Here is a 19,984-nt window from a genome sequence, read left to right as displayed (position 1 = left end):
GGATCGGACAAAGTCAACATGGATTTACAAAAGGTAAATCGTGCTTGACTAATCTACTGGAATTTTTTGAGGATGTAACTGGTAAAATAGATAAGGGAGAACCAGTGGAATGTGGTGTATTTGGACTTTCAGAAGGCTTTCGGTAAGGTCCCGCATAAGAGATTAGCGTGTAAAGTTAAGGCACATGGGACTGGGGGCAAGGTATTGATGCGCTATCAATTACTCATAAAAGACTGAGAGTTAGAAGAGTAACTAAAGGCTTTTATTAACAACAGAATGGAGGTCTGCCTCGTGTGGTCGACCGGTCCATGATACTAAGGGCTGGGGAGCAGTCACCTTTATACTAGGACCTGTGGGAGGAGTCAGCCGAGGCATGTCCAGGCATGTACACAGTGGAATACAAACAGGACAAACAGGAATACAAACAGTGGTTTACCACATTCACCCCTTGTTTAAAATTGAGTCCGGCGGGGTGAAGTGTATTAAAAGTTAGTGTATTGGAGTCTCTCCGGAGGTCTTGTCTGCCGCTGTGATCTGCGTGGCGACGGCAGGGGTAGTGAAGTTTCCGGCGTCGAGTCCAGCGTAGGCTGTGGCACAGGCGTGTCGTCCTCGTAGATGTCGAGCGGGTCGCGGGGCCCAGGCCTGCCGTCTGCTGGGGCTGGATATCGGATCGTGGGGGGGGGTGGTAGTGGGTAGTGGGTTACTGCGGCCCCCGAGGGTGCAAGGTCTCTTATGGAGACTGTGTCCTCCCGCCCGTCCGGGTATGCGATGTAAGCATACTGGGGGTTGGCGTGGAGGAGGTCGACCCTCTCGACCAGGGGGTCCGTTTTATGGGTCCTCACGTGTCTTCTCAGTAGGACCGGCCCTGGGGACGTCAGCCATGGCGGTAGCGATGTCCCCGATGTGGACTTCCTTGGGAAGACAAACATTTTCTCATGAGGGGTGGCGTTAGTGGCAGTGCAGAGCAGTGACCGAATAGAGTGGAGCGCATCAGGGAGCACATCCTGCCAGCGGGAGGTTGGAAGGCCCCTAGACTTTAAGGCTAGCAGGACGGCCTTCCAAACTGTCGCATTTTCTCTTTCCACCTGTCCGTTCCCCCGGGGGTTGTAACTGGTGGTCCTGCTTGTGGCAATACCCCTAGTTAGCAGGTACTGACGGAGTTCGTCGCTCATAAACGATGAGCCCCGGTCGCTATGGATATAGCTGGGGAAGCCGAACAGGGTGAAGAGGTTGTTCAGACATTTAATGACCGTGGCACTGGTCATGTCCGGGCAGGGGAAGGCGAACGGGAAACGGGAGTACTCATCAATAATATTGAGGAAGTACACATTGCGGTCGGAGGAGGGGAGAGGCCCTTTAAAATCGACGCTCAGGCGCTCGAAGGGGCGAGTGGCTTTTATCAGGTGGGCCCTGTCTGGTCTATAAAAGTGCGGTTTGCACTCAGCGCAGACTTGGCAGTTCCTGGTCATGGTCCTGACCTCCTCAATAGAGTAAGGCAGGTTGCGGGCCTTGATGAAGTGGAAGAACCTGGTGACCCCCGGGTGGCAGTGGTCATTGTGGAGGGCCCGCAGTCTATCGATCTGCGCGCTGGCGCAGGTGCCATGCGATAGCGCATCCGGGGGTTCATTTAGCTTCCCGGGCCGGTACAAGATCTCGTAGTTGTAGGTGGAAAGTTCGATTCTCCACCTCAAGATCTTGTCATTTTTGATTTTGCCCCTCTGCTTGTTGTTAAACATAAAAGCAACTGAACGCTGGTCAGTGAGCAGGGTAAATCGTTTTCCGGCCAGGTAGTGCCTCCAATGACGCACAGCCTCCACAATCGCCTGGGCCTCCTTCTCAACAGCGGAGTGTCTGGTCTCCGGGCCTTGGAGGGTTCGTGAAAAGAAGGCCACGGGTCTCCCCGCCTGATTGAGGGTAGCGGCCAGGGCAAAGTCAGACGCGTCGCTTTCCACCTGGAAGGGGATGGATTCGTCCACTGCGTGCATGGTGGCTTTGGCAATGTCCTCCTTGATACGGTGGAAGGCTAAGCGGGCCTCTGCCGTCAAGGGAAAAGAGGTGGACTTGATCAGCGGACGGGCCTTGTCCGCATAGTAGGGGACCCACTGGGCGTAATAGGAGAAAAACCCTAGGCACCTCTTCAGGGCCTTGAGGCAGTGGGGCAGTGGAAGTTCCATAAGGGGACGCATCCGGTCGGGGTCGGGGCCGATGACTCCGTGTTCCACAACACAGCCAAGGATGGCGAGGCGGTTTGTGCGGAATATGCACTTCTCCTTGTTATATGTCAGGTTTAGGAGTTGGGCGGTGCGGAGGAATTTTTCGAGGTTTGCATCATGGTCCTGCAAGTCACGGCCGCAGATGGTCACATTGTCCAGATATGGGAAAGTGGCCTGCAACGCATTTTGATCTACCATCCGGTCCATCTCCCTTTGGAAGACGGAGACCCCGTTGGTGACGCCAAAGGGAACCCTAAGGAAGTGATAGAGGCGGCCGTTTGCCTCAAAGGCAGTGTACTGGCGGTCCTCAGGGCGGATGGGGAGCTGGTGGTATGCTGATTTCAGGTCAATGGTCGAGAAGACGCGGTACTGCGCGATCTGGTTGACCATATCAGCTATACGGGGGAGTGGGTAGGCGTCCAGCAGGGTGTAGCGATTTATTGTCTGGCTGTAGTCGATGACCAGGCGCTGCTTCTCGCCGGTCTTAACGACCACAACCTGGGCTCGCCAGGGGCTGGTGCTGCCCTCAATAATCCCTTCTTTCAGGAGCCGCTCCACTTCGGTTTTAATGAAAACCCTGTCCCCGGCACTGTATCGCCTGCTCTTTGTGGCGATGGGCTTACAGTCGGGGCTGAGGTTAGCAAACAGTGGGGGGGGGGTGACTCTGAGTGTGGAGAGGTTGCACCTGGTGCGTGGCGGGCAATTTGGAAGCTGCTGGCTGCGGACTGTGAGTGGGGGGAGGGGTCCACCGTACGCCATCGTAACACTTTTAAGGTGGCACTGAAAATCTAACCCCAGCAGGACGGCAGCGCAGAGGTCAGGCAGGACCAGAAGTTTAAAATGATCGTACACGGTCCCGTCTACTACGAGTGTCACCACGCAGTAGCCGCCGATGTCCGCCGACTGGGACTCGAGGCCATAGAAATCCGCTGTTGCGCAGGCAGGACTGGGAGAGAGCAACGCCGCACCGTGTCGGGGTGGATGAAGCTCTCCGTGCTCCCAGAGTCAAAAAGGCAGATTGTATCGTGACCATTTACCTTAATGTCCATTGTGGAACTGGCCAGTTGGTGCGGTTTCGCTTGGTCCAGTGTAACGGATGCCAGCGTAGGGGTCGGTGTGTCGCTGCGGGTATCAGATGAGGCGGTGTCGGGGGCCTGCTGCGTCCCGGCTGTCGTCCAAGATGGCGGCGTCCATGATCCCCATGTGGCTGGAGGCGTCCAAAATGGCTGCTGTACCGGTGATTCGCACATGGCCGGGGAGGTCCAAGATGGCGGCCCGCATGGCCCACACGCGGCGCTGCTGGGGTTCGGGGTGGCTTTGGCCCTGCAGACGCTAGCGTAGTGTCCCTTCTTCCCGCAGCCCGAGCAGATCGCGTTTTTCGCCGGGCAGCGCGCTCTGGGGTGTTTTGCCTGGCCACAGAAGTAGCATTTCTGGCCTTGGGGCACTGCTGTCTGGCCTTGGGACACTGCTGCGGTAGTTGGGCCGTTGTTGGGGTGTGGCTGGGGTGGCACGGCGCTATGAGGCGGTCCTACCGTGTCCCAGGCTGTCATTCCCCGCGGCGTCCACGGTGCAGAGGAGTAGGCATCCATGCCCTGGTAGGCTGCATCCAACGATAGTGCGAGTTCAGAGGCCTTGTTGAGGTCGAGGTTACTCTGCTCCAACAGTCGCTGTCGGGTGTAATTGGATCTGTGGCCCGCTACAAAAGCGTCCCGGATAAGTTCCTCTGTGTACACGGCGGCCTTTACATCCTTACAACCACAGGCCCGGCCAAGCACAGACAGTAGCTGAAGGTATTCCACGGTCGATTCCCCAGGTTTTTGTTTACGACTCCCCAGGAGGTGCCTGGCGTACACTTCGTTCACTGGGCGCGTGTACTGGTCCTTGAGGAGCTTGATAGCGTCCGCGTACGAGGTCGCGTCTTGGATGACCGAGTACACTCGGTGGTTCACTTTGGAGGTCAGGACATCCAGTTTGTCCTCGTCCGATTTGATTGCTTCGGAGGCGGTCAGGAATTTTTCGAAACACTTAAGCCAGTGAGTAAACTTGGTGGATGAGTCCGCCTCCCGATGATCTAAGTCCAGGCATGCTGGTGTGAGGATCTTCTCCATTATAAAAATGTTGTTAATAAAATTGATGCGCTATCAATTACTCATAAAAGACTGAGAGTTAGAAGAGTAACTAAAGGCTTTTATTAACAACAGAATGGAGGTCTGCCTCGCGTGGTCGACCGGTCCATGATACTAAGGGCTGGGGAGCAGTCACTTTTATACTAGGACCTGTGGGAGGAGTCAGCCGAGGCATGTCCAGGCATGTACACAGTGGAATACAAACAGGACAAACAGGAATACAAACAGTGGTTTACCACAGGTATTGACTTGGATAGAGAACTGGTTGGCAGACAGAAAGCAAAGAGTTGGAATAAACGGGTCTTTTTTCGAGTGGCAGGCTGTGACTAGTGGGGTACTGCAGGGATCGGTCCTAGGACCCCAGCTATTCACAATATATATTAATGATCTAGATGAGGGAACTAGATGTAATATCTCTAAGTTTGCAGATGACACAAAGCTGGGTGGGCGTGTGTGCTGTGAGGAGGATGCAGAGAAACTCCAGTATGATTTGGACAGGTTGGGTGATTGGGCAGAAGCATGACAGATGCAATATAATGTGGATAAATGCGAGGTTATCCACTTTGGTGTCAAAAACAAGAAGGCAGATTATTATCTGAATGGCAATAGATTGGGAGAAGGGGAAGTGCAACAAGACCTGGGTGTCCTTGTGCACCAGTCGCTGAAGGTAAGCATGCAGGTGCAGCAGGCGGTTAAGAAGGCAAATGGTATGTTGGCCTTCATAGCGAGAGGGTTCGAGTACAGGAACAAGGATGTCTTGCTGCAGTTGTACAGGGCCTTGGTGAGACCACATCTTGAGTATTGTGTGCAGTTTTGGTCGTCTTATCTGAGGAAGGATGTTGTTGCCATGGAGGGAGTGCAGCGAAGATTCACCAGGCTGATACCTGGGATGGCAGGAATGACGTATGAGAAGAGATTGGGTCGATTGGGCTTATACTCGCTGGAGTTTAGAAGAATGAGAGGGGATCTCATTGAAACTTATAAAATTCTAACAGGACTGGACAGACTAGAGGCAGGAAGGATGTTCCCGATGGCTGGGGAGTCCAGAACCAGGGGTCACAATCTAAGGATAAGGGGTAAGCCATTTAGGACAGAGATGAGGAGGAATTTCTTCACCCAGTGAGTGGTGAACCTGTGGAATTCTCTACCACAGAAGGCAGTAGAGGCCAATTCATTAAATATATTCAAGAATGAGTTAGATATATTTCTTAAGGCTAAAGGGATCAAGGGATATGGAGAGAAGGCAGGGACAGGGTACTGAATTTGGATGATCAGCTATGATCTCATTGAATGGCAGAGCAGGCTTGAGGGGCCGAATGGCCTACTCCTGCTCTTATCTTCTATGTTTCTATGCTTGTATGTAAAACTGCTCCTCCTCCCATCACAGCTGTTTTTCCCCAAAGCCTGTCCCATGCGGCCACAATGGTTTCGGTAAATGGACACATTTTGAGTGCATTAATCGACTCATGCAGCTCTGACAGCTTCATCAGTGAGCAGGCTGTCAGTAAGTTAAAACTGCGTATTTACCCCTCGGACAGGGAAATTGCAATGGCTCTAACAACACTGACAACCAACTCTTCCGGCTTTTGTCTTGTCGACCTTCTTCTCAATGGCCGCACTTATTCCTCCACGCGGCTCGGGGTGCTCAAAAACCTAAGCAGTGATGTGCTCCTGGGACAGGATTTCCAGAAACAACACAAAAGACTCACTTTTGAGTTTAGAGGGTCAAAACCAGAGCTTACTATTTCCAAAGTACCGTTTTGTACGCTTTTGGCAGCTTCGCTCGACGAGCCCTCCTTGTTTGCCAATCTTTCCCCCCGGTGTAAGCCCATAGTCACTAAATCACGACGTTTCAGCCAAGATGATCTATCCTTTATCGAGGCAGAGATATCTCGCCTTCTAGCTGATGGTATAATTGAGCCATGTTCATCTACCTGGCGGGCTCAAGTCGTCGTTAAAAATCCTCTGAAGCAACACAAGAAACATCTTTGCATCGATTACTCGCAAACTATTAACCAGTATACCGACCTGGATGCCTACTCACTACCACGCATCGATGACATGATCAATAACCTTGCCAACTACAAGGTATTTTCAACTTTTGACTTAAAGAGCGCATACCATCAAGTACCGTTAAAGAACTCTGACAAAAAGTATACGGCCTTTGAGGTCAATGGTCGGCTTTACCAGTTTCGTCGCCTTTCATTTGGGGTCACCAATGGGGTGGCTGTCTTCTAAAGGGCAATGGATAGCCTAGTCAAACAGGAGAACTTAACGGACACTTTTCCATATCTGGATAATATCACCATTGCTGGTCATGACCAGAAGGAGCACGATGCCAACCTCCAGAAATTTCTTGACGTTCTCTGTCATCACAACTTAACCTTAAATGAGTCCAAATCTGTGAAATCAGTACCATCAGTCAACATCCTTGGCTACTGGGTGGGCAATGGTGTCATGAAACTGGATCCGGAGCGACTTCGCCCGCTTCAAGAGCTCCCTCCTCCTACGAATCTCGGCTCTCTTTGTCGGGCCCTCGGCATGTTTGCCTATTATGCGAAGTGGATACCCCACTTTTCCGACAAGATCCAGCCCCTGCTTCACGTGAAGTCATTTCCGTTGAAGGCAACGGCTATTTCAGCTTTCATCCTCCGCAAGCAACAACTGGAAAAAACCACGCTTCGTTCCATCAATGAAAATCTCCCTTTCGTGGTCGTGCGATGCATCGGATGTGGCGATCTTGGCTACCTTGAATCAAGGTGGTCGACCCGTTGCATTTCTGTCCAGAACTTTGCAGGGTAGCAAGCTCCATTATCCTCCTGTCGAGCAGGAGGCTATGGCTATCATCGAAGCGGTAAGTAAATGGAGTCATTTTCTCGCTCGTCGCCATTTCGCGCTTATAACCAATCAGCACTCCGTGGCCTTTATGCTGGATAACCGGAAACGCACTAAGATCAAGAATAACAAAATACAGCTCTGGAGGATGGAATTGGCCACCTTTGGCTACACCATACATTATCGACCCGGCAAAGAGAATGTGGCCCCGGATACCCTCACACGGGCATTCTGCTCTTGCATGTCAACTTCGACTCTTGCGGATCTTCATACTGACTTATGCCATCCTGGCGTTACCCGTATGTTACACTTTGTGCGATCTAAAAATCTCCCATTTTCTACGGAAGATGTGAGAAAAACATGCTCCAATTGTAGAATTTGCGCAGAATTAAAACCGCAATTCTTCCGTCCGTCGGATGGCTCGCTCATACACGCTACACAGCCTATGCAATGACTCAGCATTGATTTATAGGGCCACTGCCTTCCTCAACTCGAAACACCTACTTGCTTACGATAGTGGACGAATATTCACGCTTTCCCTTTGCTTTCCCCTGTCCCAATATGATTACTTCCTCAGTGATCAAATGCCTCGATCAGGTCTTTTCCCTTTGCGGTACAGCCAATTTCATCCACTCTGATCGGGGTCCCTCCTTCATGTCAAGTGAACTCAAAAGTTATCTTTCCCAACGGGGAATCGCCACAAGTAGAACGACACCATATCATCCTATTGGAAATGGACAGGTTGAGAGATACAACGCTATCATTTGGAATGCTGTTCATCTTGCACTGAGGTCACACAACCTATCAGAACAGCAGTGGGAAACTATGCTCCCTGATGCATTGCATTCCATCAGGTCTCTTCTTTCTACATCCACCAACGCTGCTACTCATGAACGATTCTTCGGGTTCCAGCTTCACTCCACTCATGGGACGTCCCTACCATCATGGTTGGCAGCTCCTGGCCCCGTGCTGCTCCGAAGATTCGTCCTATCCTCTAAGAGTGATCCCCTCGTCGATGAAGTGGAACTGATGGATGTCAATCCCACGTACACATACGTGCGGTGCCCTGATGGCTGGGAATCCGCAGTGTCACTCTGGGATCTGTCTCCCTGCCCAACCGGCCCCACGGACCCAATCGAGGGTGGGACCTGTATCAATGATGCCGATACCCTGCATTCCTCTGAGGATGACACCCTACCCGGGACGTCAAGGGATCTGCCAGCTATTCCGCCGGATTAACCCGGCGAACAGAGTGCTCCCTGCGGGATGGTCACCTGAAGCCAGGATGCCGGTCAGTCACCGACTACTGGGCAGGGTGAAGCCAGCTCTGCACCTGTGGGGGCCCGCACCCGGAGCCACGATATCCCCAGTCCCCCTCGGGTCGATCAAAGCGACACGGACTCTGCCAGCCTGCTGGTACGAACTAAGCGACCCAGGGCCCAAAACACGGTCCGAGGAGATGTGCCTTCCGGCCACCGACAGAGATCCAAATCGCTGCATCTATTCTTAGTCTGCCTAATTCGGTAGAAAGAAGCCGCCGACTTCTAATCTTTCAGGCGGGAAGAATGACATAAATTATGCCATTTATGTAGAAAGGACTTATGAAATATACTGGGCGGCCTGCTGGTGGCGCTGTCCTGGGAGAGTATAAATACTTGGGCACGGGCCCAGCTTGCTCAGGGACATTTTGTAAACAGGAACTAGTGAAGGATAACTAGACTGCCATGTTGTGAAACAGTTGCTTAAAGCCTTGTTTAATACTCTGACCAAGTGCCTAGTAGTTTTCTTACTTCACACTCATTACAAGTTAAAGAATTATGCACAACTATTTGGTGATACTTTTTCAGAACCGTGTCATATTATTACATCTTTAATTTAACCTCTAAATTATGCAGTCACAAAAATAATTCTGCATAAAGTTAGATTTGTTTTTTTCCTCTCCTTCTAAAGGCACTGATTTATGCTGGAATACATCCTAGGGGAACCAGCAGTACCTTACCCAAGTTGCCATTCTTAAGGTGTGAGCTCAGGCATTGACAGCAGAACTTTCAGGCTCTACGCAGAGCAGGCAGCTTATTGGAAAATCACAAAGCACCCATAATTTTCCAATAAGATGCCCATTGCTTGCACTGCTCGACTTTGGCACCTGGTGGGCATCAAAGTTGAGCCCAATCCTGTCCTCACCCAGTGTATGCGCACAATTTTCCAGCAACGTTCATTGGAGGGGGAGCTCTGGCTGATTTCCCCCGCACCTCCTCCCCGCACCCTGCCTTGCCAACCGAGCCAAAGAGCACTGCTGTCAATTGGAGTCCTTGACTGCCAATCCAGCTGCGATCAGCTAACTCAGCATCAAGGATTAAACCTAGGACCTTCCCAGTACAGTACCACTGCAAACAATGTATTCATCGACTGCTTTGATGGATAGGGTGGATAAGGATCAGGTGAGAGAGGAAGTTTCCTTTCGAGCTTCTGGGAGGAGGTTGGGGATAAGGTGCGCAGGGTGTGTATAATGCAGATAGGATTCAGTCTTAATGTGGGTAAGACAGGTGCAGATAAAGGTGTCACACATGGAACATGTGGGCCCACATATTCATCAAGTTCTATAACCCCAATGTATAATTGGCCAATGCCAGACTGCTGAGTGCCGAAAGATTTTTATGCGTTATGTGCTTAAATTTCTTTGATGTAAAAGCAATTATTTTGAAGATTATTCTTAGCAACCAAATTTGACGAGTTTATCCAATTGACAACCACACAAAACAAAAATACATTTGTCAGACATTCACACTGAACATTAGATAAGATTACGGTCTGATAAATTCAACTTTCAGTTCAGATAAATAATCAATACAAACATAAAAAGGAGCAGGAACAGGCCATTCGGCCCCTCGAGCCTGCTCCGCCATTTAATGAGATCACGGCTGATCCGATTTTGGCCTCAACTCCACTTTCTTGCCTGTTCCCCATAACCCTGGACTCCCCTGCTGCTCAAAAATCTGAATATATTCAAGGCTGAGAGAGACAATGACTCAGCTTGCACAGCTCTCTGGGGTAAAGAATTCCAAAGATTCACAACCCTCAGAGAAGAAATTCCTCCTCATCTCCATCTTAAATGGGCGACCCCTTATTCTGAGACTATGCCCCCTCGTTCTAGATTCCCTGACGAGGGGAAATATCCTCTCGGCATCTACCCTGTCCAACCCCCTCAGAATTTTATATGTTTCAATAAGATCTCCTCTCATTCTTCTAAATGCCAATGAGTATAGGCCCAACCTACTCAACCTTTCCTCAAGACAACCCTTCCATTCCAGGAATCAACCTCATGAACCTTCTCTGAACTGCCTCCAATGCAAGTATATCTCTCCTTAAATAAGAGGACCAAAACTGCAGCAGTACTCTAGGTGTGGTCTCACCAGCGCCCTATACAGTTGAAACAAGACGTCCCTACTTTTATACTCTATCCCCCTTGAAATAAAGGCCAACATTTCATTAGCCTTTCTAATTACTTGCTGCACCTGCATGTTAACTTTTTGTATTTCATGTACGAGGACACCCAAATCCCTCTGTACCGCCGCATTCTGTAGTCTATTTAAATATGTTTTCTATTCTTCCTACCAAAGTGGATAACTTCACATTTTCCCACATTATACTCCATCTGCCAAATTCTTGCCCACTCACTTAACCTATCTATATCCCTTTGCAGACTCTTTATGTCCTCCTCACAACTTGCTTTCCCGCCTATCTTTGTGTCATCCACAAATTTGGCTACAACACACTCGCTTCCTTCATCCAAGTCATTAATATAGATTGAAAATAGTTGAGGCCCCAGCACTGATCCCTGTGGCACCCCACTAGTTAGAGATTGCCATCCTGAAAATGACCCATTTATCCCGATTCTGTTTTCTGTTAGTTAGCCAATCCTCTATCCAATCTAATATATTACTCCCAACACCGTAAGCTCTTATCTTATGCAGTAACCTTTTATGTGGCACCTTGTAGAATGCCTTTTGGAAATCCAAATACACTGCATCTATTAGTTCCCCTTTATCCACCCTGCTCGTTACCTCCTCAAAGAACTCTAATAGATTTGTCAAACACGATTTCCCTTTCATAAAACCATGTTGACTGTTTGATTGTATTATGATTTTCTAAATGCCTTGCTACCGCTTCCTTAATAATGGATTCGAGCATTTTGCCAATGACAGATGTTAGGCTAACTGACCTATAGTTTCCTGCTTTCGGTCTCCCTCCTTTCTTGAATAAGGGTGTTACATTTGCGGTTTTCCAATCCGCAGGGACTTTTCCAGAGTCAAGGGAATTTTGGAAGATTACAACCAATGCATTCACTATTTCTGTAACCACTTCTAAGACCCTAGGATGCAGGCCATCAGGTCCAGGGAACTTGTCAGCCTTTAGACCCATAAAAGTTTGCCTAGCACTTTTTCTCCAGTATAGTGATTGTTTTAAGTTCCTCCCTCCCTTTTGCCCCTTGATTTTCTACTATTAGTGGGATGTTTTTAGTGTCCTCTACTGTGAAGGCAGATACAAAATATTTGTTCAATGCCTCTGCCATTTCCTTGTTTCCCATTATTTCCCCAGTCTTGTCCTCTAAGGGACCAACATTTATTTTAGCTACTCTCTTCCTTTTTATATACTTGTAAAAGCGCTCTCAGTTTTTATATTTCTTGCAGGTTTACTCTAAGCTATTTTCTTTTTATTCATCCTTTGCTGGTTTCTAAAATGTTCCCAATCTTCTGGCCTACTACTAATCTTTGCAACATTATATGCCTTTTCTTTTAATTTGATACCATCCTTAACTTCCTTGGTTAGCCATGGTTGGTTCATCCTTCTCTTCAAGTCTTTCTTTCTCACTGAAATATATCTTTGTTGAGTCATGAAATCTCTTTAAATGTCTGCCACTGCTTTTCTACCGTCTTACCTTCTAATCGATTGCCCCAGTCCACTTTAGCCAACCCTCTCCTCATACCTTTGTAATTGCCTTTAAGTTTAATACTCTAGTTTCAGACCCAAGTTTCTCACCTTCAAACTGAATGTGGAATTCTATCATGTTATGATCACTCTTCTCTAGAAGATCCTTTACTATGAGATCATTAATTAATCCCGTTTCATTACACATTACCAGATCTAAAATAGCCTGTTCCCTGGTCAGTTCCAAAACGTATTGTTCCAAAAAACTGTCCCAAATACACTATGAACTCGTCCTCAAGGCTGCTTTTGCAAATTTGATTTGTTCAATCTATAAAGATTAAAATCGCCCATGATTATTGCAGTACCTTTCTTACAAGCCCCCATTATTTCTTGATTTATACTTAGTCCTACAGTGTAGCTACTGTTAGGGGGCCTAACATGTTCTTAAATCAATCTAACACGGACTAAGATAAAGCACCACATACTAGGCTTGTAAGCAAAATTGAAACCCATGAGATAAAGGGGCAGTAGCAACATGGATACATGATATACCTATCAATTCATCCAATGAAAAGCGACGAGTTAAGAAAGTAACTATAGGTTTTTATTGGCTAAATAACAGAGCCCACCCTCGTGGGTGATCGGATACAACAAGGAGGAATGCCAGCCAGTCGACTACCTTTATACCTGGGCAGGTAGGTGGAGTCATGGGCGGAGTCAGCAGTGGTCAGCCCAGGTATAGCAGCGTGACAAGAGGCGACCTCGTATAGTGATACAACAGTGTGAACAGTGATAACCATAGAGTAACGATATAACAGTGATAACTATAGTGTAACGATAGTGAACGATAAAAGTGGTTTACCACATTCACCCCTTGTTTAGATTTGAGTCCGGCGGGGTGAAGTGTACTACCAGTTCTGGTATGTCAGTCTGTCTGGAGGCCTCGTAAGCCTTTCTGATCGTCGTAGCGGCGGTGTTGCATTATCCGGTGTTAATGCTGGTGTCTGCATGGTCGGCGAAGGCTCATGGGGTTCCGGCATGCCGTCTACCTGGTCTGGAATTGGGGGGGTGGTGGGGGGGGGGGGGTGAAGGTGGTGTCTCCGGAGTGCCCGAGGGTGCGAGGTCTCGTAAGGAGACTGTGTCCTCCCGCCCGTCTGGGTATGCCACATAGGCGTACTGGGGGTTGGCGTGCAGGAGGTCCACCCTCTCGACCAGGGGGTCCATTTTATGGGCCCTCACGTGCTTTCGCAGCAAGACGGGCCCCGGAGAGGTCAGCCAGGTTGGTAGCGTGGTTCCCGTAGTCGACTTCCTGGGGAAAGCAAACATTCGTTCATGGGGAGTGGCGTTGATGGCAGTGCAAAGTAGTGACCGGGTGGAATGCAGCGCTGCCGGGAGGACTTCCTGCCAGCGGGAGGTTGGGAGGCCCTTAGACTTTAAGGCTAAGAGGACGGCCTTCCATACCGTCGCGTTCTCTCTTTCTACCTGGCCGTTCCCTCGGGGGTTGTAGCTGGTGGTCCTGCTTGCAGCAATACCTCTCGCTAGTAGGAACTGACGGAGTTCCTCGCTCATGAAGGAAGAGCCCCGGTCACTATGTATATAGTTTGGGAACCCGAACAAGGCGAAGAGGTCGTTCAGGCATTTAATGACCGTGGTACTGGTCATGTCTGGGCAGGGGAAGGCAAAGGGGAAACGGGAGTACTCATCAACAATGTTGAGGAAGTACACATTACGGTCAGAGGACGGGAGTGGCCCCTTAAAGTCGATGCTCAGGCGCTCGAAGGGGCGGGTGGCCTTGATCAGGCTTGCTCTGTCCGGCCTAAAGAAGTGCGGTTTGCACTCGGCACAGGTCTGGCAGTTCCTGGTCATGGTCCTGACCTCCTCGATGGAGTAGGGCAGGTTGCGGGCCTTAATGAAGTGGTAAAGTCTGGTGACCCCGGGGTGGCAGAGGTCGTTGTGGAGGGTCTGAAGTCTATCACTTTGCGCGCTGGCGCATGTAATTCGTGACAGAGCATCGGGGGGTTCGTTCAGCTTACCTGGCCGGTACAAGATATCATAATCGTAGGTGGAGAGCTCGATTCTCCACCTCAAGATCTTGTCATTTTTGATTTTGCCCCTCAGCTTGTTATTAAACATAAAAGCGACCGAACGTTGGTCGGTAAGGAGGGTGAATCATTTGCCTGCCAGGTAGTGCCTCCAGCGTCGTACCGCCTCCACAATCGCCTGGGCCTCCTTCTCGACCGACGAGTGTCGGATCTCAGGGCCCTGTAGGGTCCTTGAGAAGGCGGCCACCGGTCTCCCCTCCTGGTTAAGGGTGGCGGCTAGGGCGAAGTCGGATGCATCGCTCTTGACTTGGAAGGGGATGGACTCATCCACTGCGTGCATAGTGGCCTTGGCAATGTCTCCCTTAATGAGGGAGAAGGCTGCGCACGCTTCCTCCGTAAGGGGGAAGGATGTGGACTTCATGAGGGGTCTGGCTTTGTCTGCATAATTGGGCACCCATTGGGCATAGTAGGTGAAGAGCCCCAGGGTTCTCTTCAGTGCCTTTGGACAGTGGGGGAGGGGTAGCTCCATGAGGGGGCGCATTCTTTCGAGGTCGGGGCCGATGACTCCGTTACTACACAGCCGAGGATGGCAAGGTGCGAGGTGTTAAACACACATTTATCCTTATTGTAGGTGAGGTTCAGCCGTTGGGCCGTACGGAGGAATCTCTCCAGATTAACATCGTGGTCCTGCCGGTCGCGGCCGCAGATGGTGACGTTATCTAGATAGGGGAACGTGGCGTGCAGCCCGTTCTGGTCAACCATCCGATCCATCTCCCTTTGGAAGACCGAAACCCCGTTGGTGACGCCAAAGGGAACCCTAAGGAAGTGGTAGAGGCGGCCGTTTGCCTCGAAGGCTGTATACTGGCGGTCCTCAGGGCGGATAGGGAGTTGGTGATAGGCCGACTTAAGGTCGATGGTGGAGAATACCCGGTACTGCGCAATCCGATTGACCATATCAGATATGCGGGGAAGGGGGTATGCGTCCAGCTGGGTGTACCTGTTTATGGTCTGGCTGTAGTCGATGACCAGGCGGTTTTTATTGCCGGTCTTAACGACCACGACCTGGGCACGCCAGGGGCTGGTGCTCCCCTCGATGATGCCCTCCTTCAGGAGACGCTGCACCTCAGAGCTAATGAAAGCTCTGTGCCCGGCGCTGTACCGCCTGCTCTTGGTAGCGACGGGTTTGCAGTCGGGGGTGAGGTTAGCGAACAGGGAAGGTGGCGGGACCTTGAGGGTGGATAGGCCGCAGGTGTTACGCGGTGGGCGGTTTAAAATCTGCTGGTTGTCGACTGTGAGTGGGGGGAGGGGTCCGCCGTATGCTAGCGTGACGCTTTGGAGGTGGGATTGGAAGTCTAGGCCTAGTAGGACGGCAGCGCATAGCTGGGGCAGGACGAGGAGTTTAAAATTTTTATACTCCGTACCCTTAACCGACAGGGTCACAACACAGTAGCCGCTGATGTCTGTGGCGTGTGACCTCGATGCCATCGAGATCCGGTTGCGCGTTGGCAGGACAGGGAGGGAGTAGTGGCTCACCGTGTCTGGGTGGATGAAGCTCTCCGTGCTTCCGCTGTCAAACAGGCAGGTCGTGGCGTGGCCGTTTACTTTGCTGTCCATCATCGACTTGGACAGGTGATGCGGGCGGGCCTGGTCCAGTGTGACGGAGGCTAGTGTATAGCTGAGCGAGTTGTTGTAGTCTGCGGTTGAGGCAGTAGTCGGGTCTAGAGGCACGGTGGCGGTCGGGCGTGGTGGGTAAAATGGCGTCTCCCACGAGGTTGGACAAAATGGCGTCGAAGATGGCTGCCCCCATAACTCACGAGGCACTGCTGGTGTCGGTTGCCTGTATCAAAGATGGCCGCCCCCATGACTCACATGTGGGGATGCTGGCCTCTGTTGCCTTGAAGGAAGATGGCCGCCCCCACAGCTCGCATGAGGCACTGCTGGCCTCTGATGATCCACCTCTGCAGGCCTTAGCGAAGTGGCCTTTCTTCATGCAGTTAGAGCAGGTAGAGTTCCTGGCTGGGCAGCGCGACCTCGGGTGTTTCGCCTGGCCGCAGAAGAAGCAGCCGGCGGCCCGATCGCGGGGGTCCGATGTCTGAGCCGGTAGCGGGGGTGGCGGTCTCGATCGGGTCCGGGACGCCGACGCTGAGGTAGGTCCCAGGGGGGTTGCTGCGGGGGGTATCGCTGTCGGTCCCAAGTCCCAGGGTCGCGAGTTACAATACCTTGAGTATGCCTCGAGGTCCCGATGGGCCACCTCTAGAGAGAGAGCGCGAGGGCTGCAGCTTTGTCCAGGTCGAGGTCCCTTGCTTCCAGTAGTCTTTGCCGTGAGTAGTCGGACTGCAGGCCTTTCACGAAGGCATCGCGGACATTGTCTTCAGTATTTTCTGCTGCCGTTACCGCTTTAAAGTTACAGTCTCTGCCGAGTGCTTGTAGCACCTGTAAAAATTCCTCCACGGGCTCTCCTGGCTGTTGCGGGCGGGATCTCAGGAGGTGTCTGGCATACATGGAATTTACCGGGGTTTGGTACTGTCTTTTCAGCCGGTTGATGGCGTCCTCGTATGTTTTAAGGTCCCGGATGAGTGCGAATACTTTAGGGCTCACTTGGGCGTTCAGAACTCTTAGCATGGATTTCTGAGGCACGCCGGATTCTCCCAGGTAGGCTTCGAAGCAGCTCAGCCAGTGTTCGAAGTCGAGGGCTGAGTTTGCTGCCTGTGGGTTTAGATCCAGGTACGGTGGTCTGCGGGCTCGCAGCCAGGCCGGCTGCTGTGGCTGTTGTAGCTGGGCGTCTGGCTGGTCGCTTGACTGCTCAGGTGTCGACATTTAAAAATTTAGCCAATAAAATTGATATACCTATCAATTCATCCAATGAAAAGCGACGAGTTAAGAAAGTAACTATAGGTTTTTATTGGCTAAATAACAGAGCCCACCCTCGTGGGTGATCGGATACAACAAGGAGGAATGCCAGCCAGTTGACTACCTTTATACCTGGGGAGGTAGGTGGAGTCATGGGCGGAGTCAGCAGTGGTCAGCCCAGGTATAGCAGCGTGACAAGAGGCGACCTCGTATAGTGATACAACAGTGTGAACAGTGATAACCATAGAGTAACGATATAACAGTAATAACTATAGTGTAACGATAGTGAACGATAAAAGTGGTTTACCACAATACAAAATTGGCTAAGGAATCAAAAACAGAGTTGTGGTGATTGGCTGTTTCTCAGACTGGAGGGAGGTATACAGTGGCGTTCCCCAAGGTTCAGTACTATGACCACTGCTGTTTTTGATATAGATTAATGACTTGGACTTAGGGCTACAGCACACAATTTCAAAATTTGCAGATGAGATAACTTGGAAGCGTAGTAAACAGTGAGGAAGCTAGTAAGACTTCAAGACAGACAGGTTGGTGGAATGGGCGGACACATAGCAGATGAAATTCAACGCAGAGAAGTGCAAGGTGATACAAATTGGTAGGAAGAATGAGGAGAGATCATACAGACTAAATGGTACAATTTTAAAGGGTGTGCAAGAGCACAAATCTTTGAAGGTGGCAGGACAGGTTAACAAAGCAGTTAATAAAGCATATGGGATCCTGGGATTTATAAATAGAGGCAGAGAGTACAAAAGCCAGGAAGTTATGCTAAACCTATATAAAACACTAGTTTGGCCCCAGCTGGAGTATTGTGTCCAATTCTGCGTACCATACTTTAGGAAGAACGTGAAGGCTTTGGAGAGGGTTCAGAAGAGATTTACTAGAATGGTTCCAGGGATGAGGAAATACAGTTACGTGGATAGACTAGGGAAGCTGGGGTTGTTTTCCTTGGAGCAGAGAAGGCTAAGAAATTTGATGAGATGTTTAAAATCATGAGGGATTTGGATTTAATAATTAAAGAGAAACTGTTTCCAATGGCTAAAGGGTCAATAACAAGAAGGTGATTGGCAAAAGAACCAGAGGCGACATGAGGAAAATCTTTAACACAATGAGTGATTAGGATCTGGAATGTACTGCCGGATAGGGTTGTGGATACAGATTCAATAGTAGCCATCAAAAGGAAATTGGATACATACTTGGAGAAAAAATTGCAGGGATGTGGGGAAATAGTGGGTCTAACTGGATTGTTCTTTGAAGGAGCTGGCGCAGACTTGATGGGCCGAATGGCTTCCTTCTGTGCTGTACTATTCTGATTCTAATTCAATTTCAAGCAGCAACACTTAGCAATTCACAAAATTAACTTTGCAGGTCAAAAGGTCATTTTAACAACATCCCAGAGATACAGCTAACAAACCATTTTAAAACAAATCATAATTTTTCAAAATATACATTCACAAAAACACACAAGCTTATCAAGTCAATAGATGTCAATTATATTTAGTTGGACAGGAGGTCAGCTTTCTGTCCTGGCATATCAGTGCAAAGCCTTCTGCAGCTGTATTCATCTGATCAGAGGTTTACTGGCTCTTAATCTGATGAAGCCATCTTCCTTTGGGCCTTGGAAAGCAAGTGGTGTTCCCATGTAGAACCTTGAAATTGGAGGTTTGTGGTAATATGGTTTCTCTTATGGCAAAAATTCTCTCTCTCATTGGGTAGGGTTGAGGGTGATAACAAATCTGGAGTGTTTAAAAAAAAGTTAGTTGCACAAATATTTATATACAAGAAAAAGCAGACAAAAATGTATTTTGCTCATGTCATTAACCAGGCTGAAGTCCAGCCCTGTAATAGTGCAAATCTACCCCATTCCTTTTAGATTTCTGAAAAAAAGATCAAACTCCAAGTTTGAGCTGAATAATTATCTGGAAACAAGATAACAAAGATGTTACAACTTCAGGGCAAAGCAACAGGAAATTTTTGGTTGACAGTGTACAATACATTATGTAGGAGTTTGTTTAGCAGCATTAGACAGTTATCTGCATGAAAGGGCAAATCACTGCAGCCATGGCATTTCCTTTGAAAGTTTTTTTTTATAAAAAATGCAGCTTTTGTTTATGTCTCCATATTTAACAGTTAAAGATGTGTAAATTGAGTATTTAATGAATGAAATACTAAACTATTTTTTCTCCATTGTTGAAGATCCCCAATTCCCCAACACTGCCATCTGTCCAAGCTCTCCCTCGGTCCTAAGTTTACACATCCCAGTCTTTCTGCTTGGGAATGCCTGTGGTGCACTGGGAAAAGCTAAGCAAGATGGTGACTCCCACATCTAATTGCAGGTGAATACTGAATCCACCTGGCCAGTTCTGTAGTCTCAATAGTAAATCTTGATTACTTTGACTAGGGCTTTCTACAATACTTCACAGAAGGAAACGCAAAGTGTTGGTTTGCAATTGGCTAAATTTGGGAAAAACACAATAGGACCCAATGTAGAGACCAAGGCAGGGAGAAGGATCAAAGGCATGCGTCAGGGGCAGCTTCCCCAATATCTCTGCACGTTTGGAAGCAAAAAGCCAGAGGATTTTAAACTCAGGTCATCATGGATTAGTGCCAGCCCAGTTCATCAAATGGCAAACTAACAAGTTGTTTCAGTTCCCCATATATTCTTGCTTTAGTTCAGAATATAAAACTCAAGACTACCAAAATGATTTAAGACTCCCCCCGTTAATGAAAGTAAAACATCAGCTCAGTACATTAGCAGATATAGAAGAGTGGAGAGAATGCATTATGAGGAAGTACCTCAAACTAACATATTCAAGTCATTAAGATTTGACTTGGGGAGGAAGAGGGGAAGCCTTAGAGAAACTTTGATATCGCATTGGAATAATCCATAGGAGAGAATTAAAAAAAGTCATTGTATGCATCGATAATAAATACTTGAGTCCCAATTTATACAAGTAGATACTTGAATTAAGTG

The sequence above is a fragment of the Somniosus microcephalus genome, chromosome 1 (assembly GCF_052327205.1).
Source record: "Somniosus microcephalus isolate GS21.2 chromosome 1, FLI_Smic_1.0, whole genome shotgun sequence".
NCBI classification, from domain to species: Eukaryota; Metazoa; Chordata; class Chondrichthyes; order Squaliformes; family Somniosidae; genus Somniosus; species Somniosus microcephalus.
Note: the sequence above shows the minus strand (reverse complement) of the source record.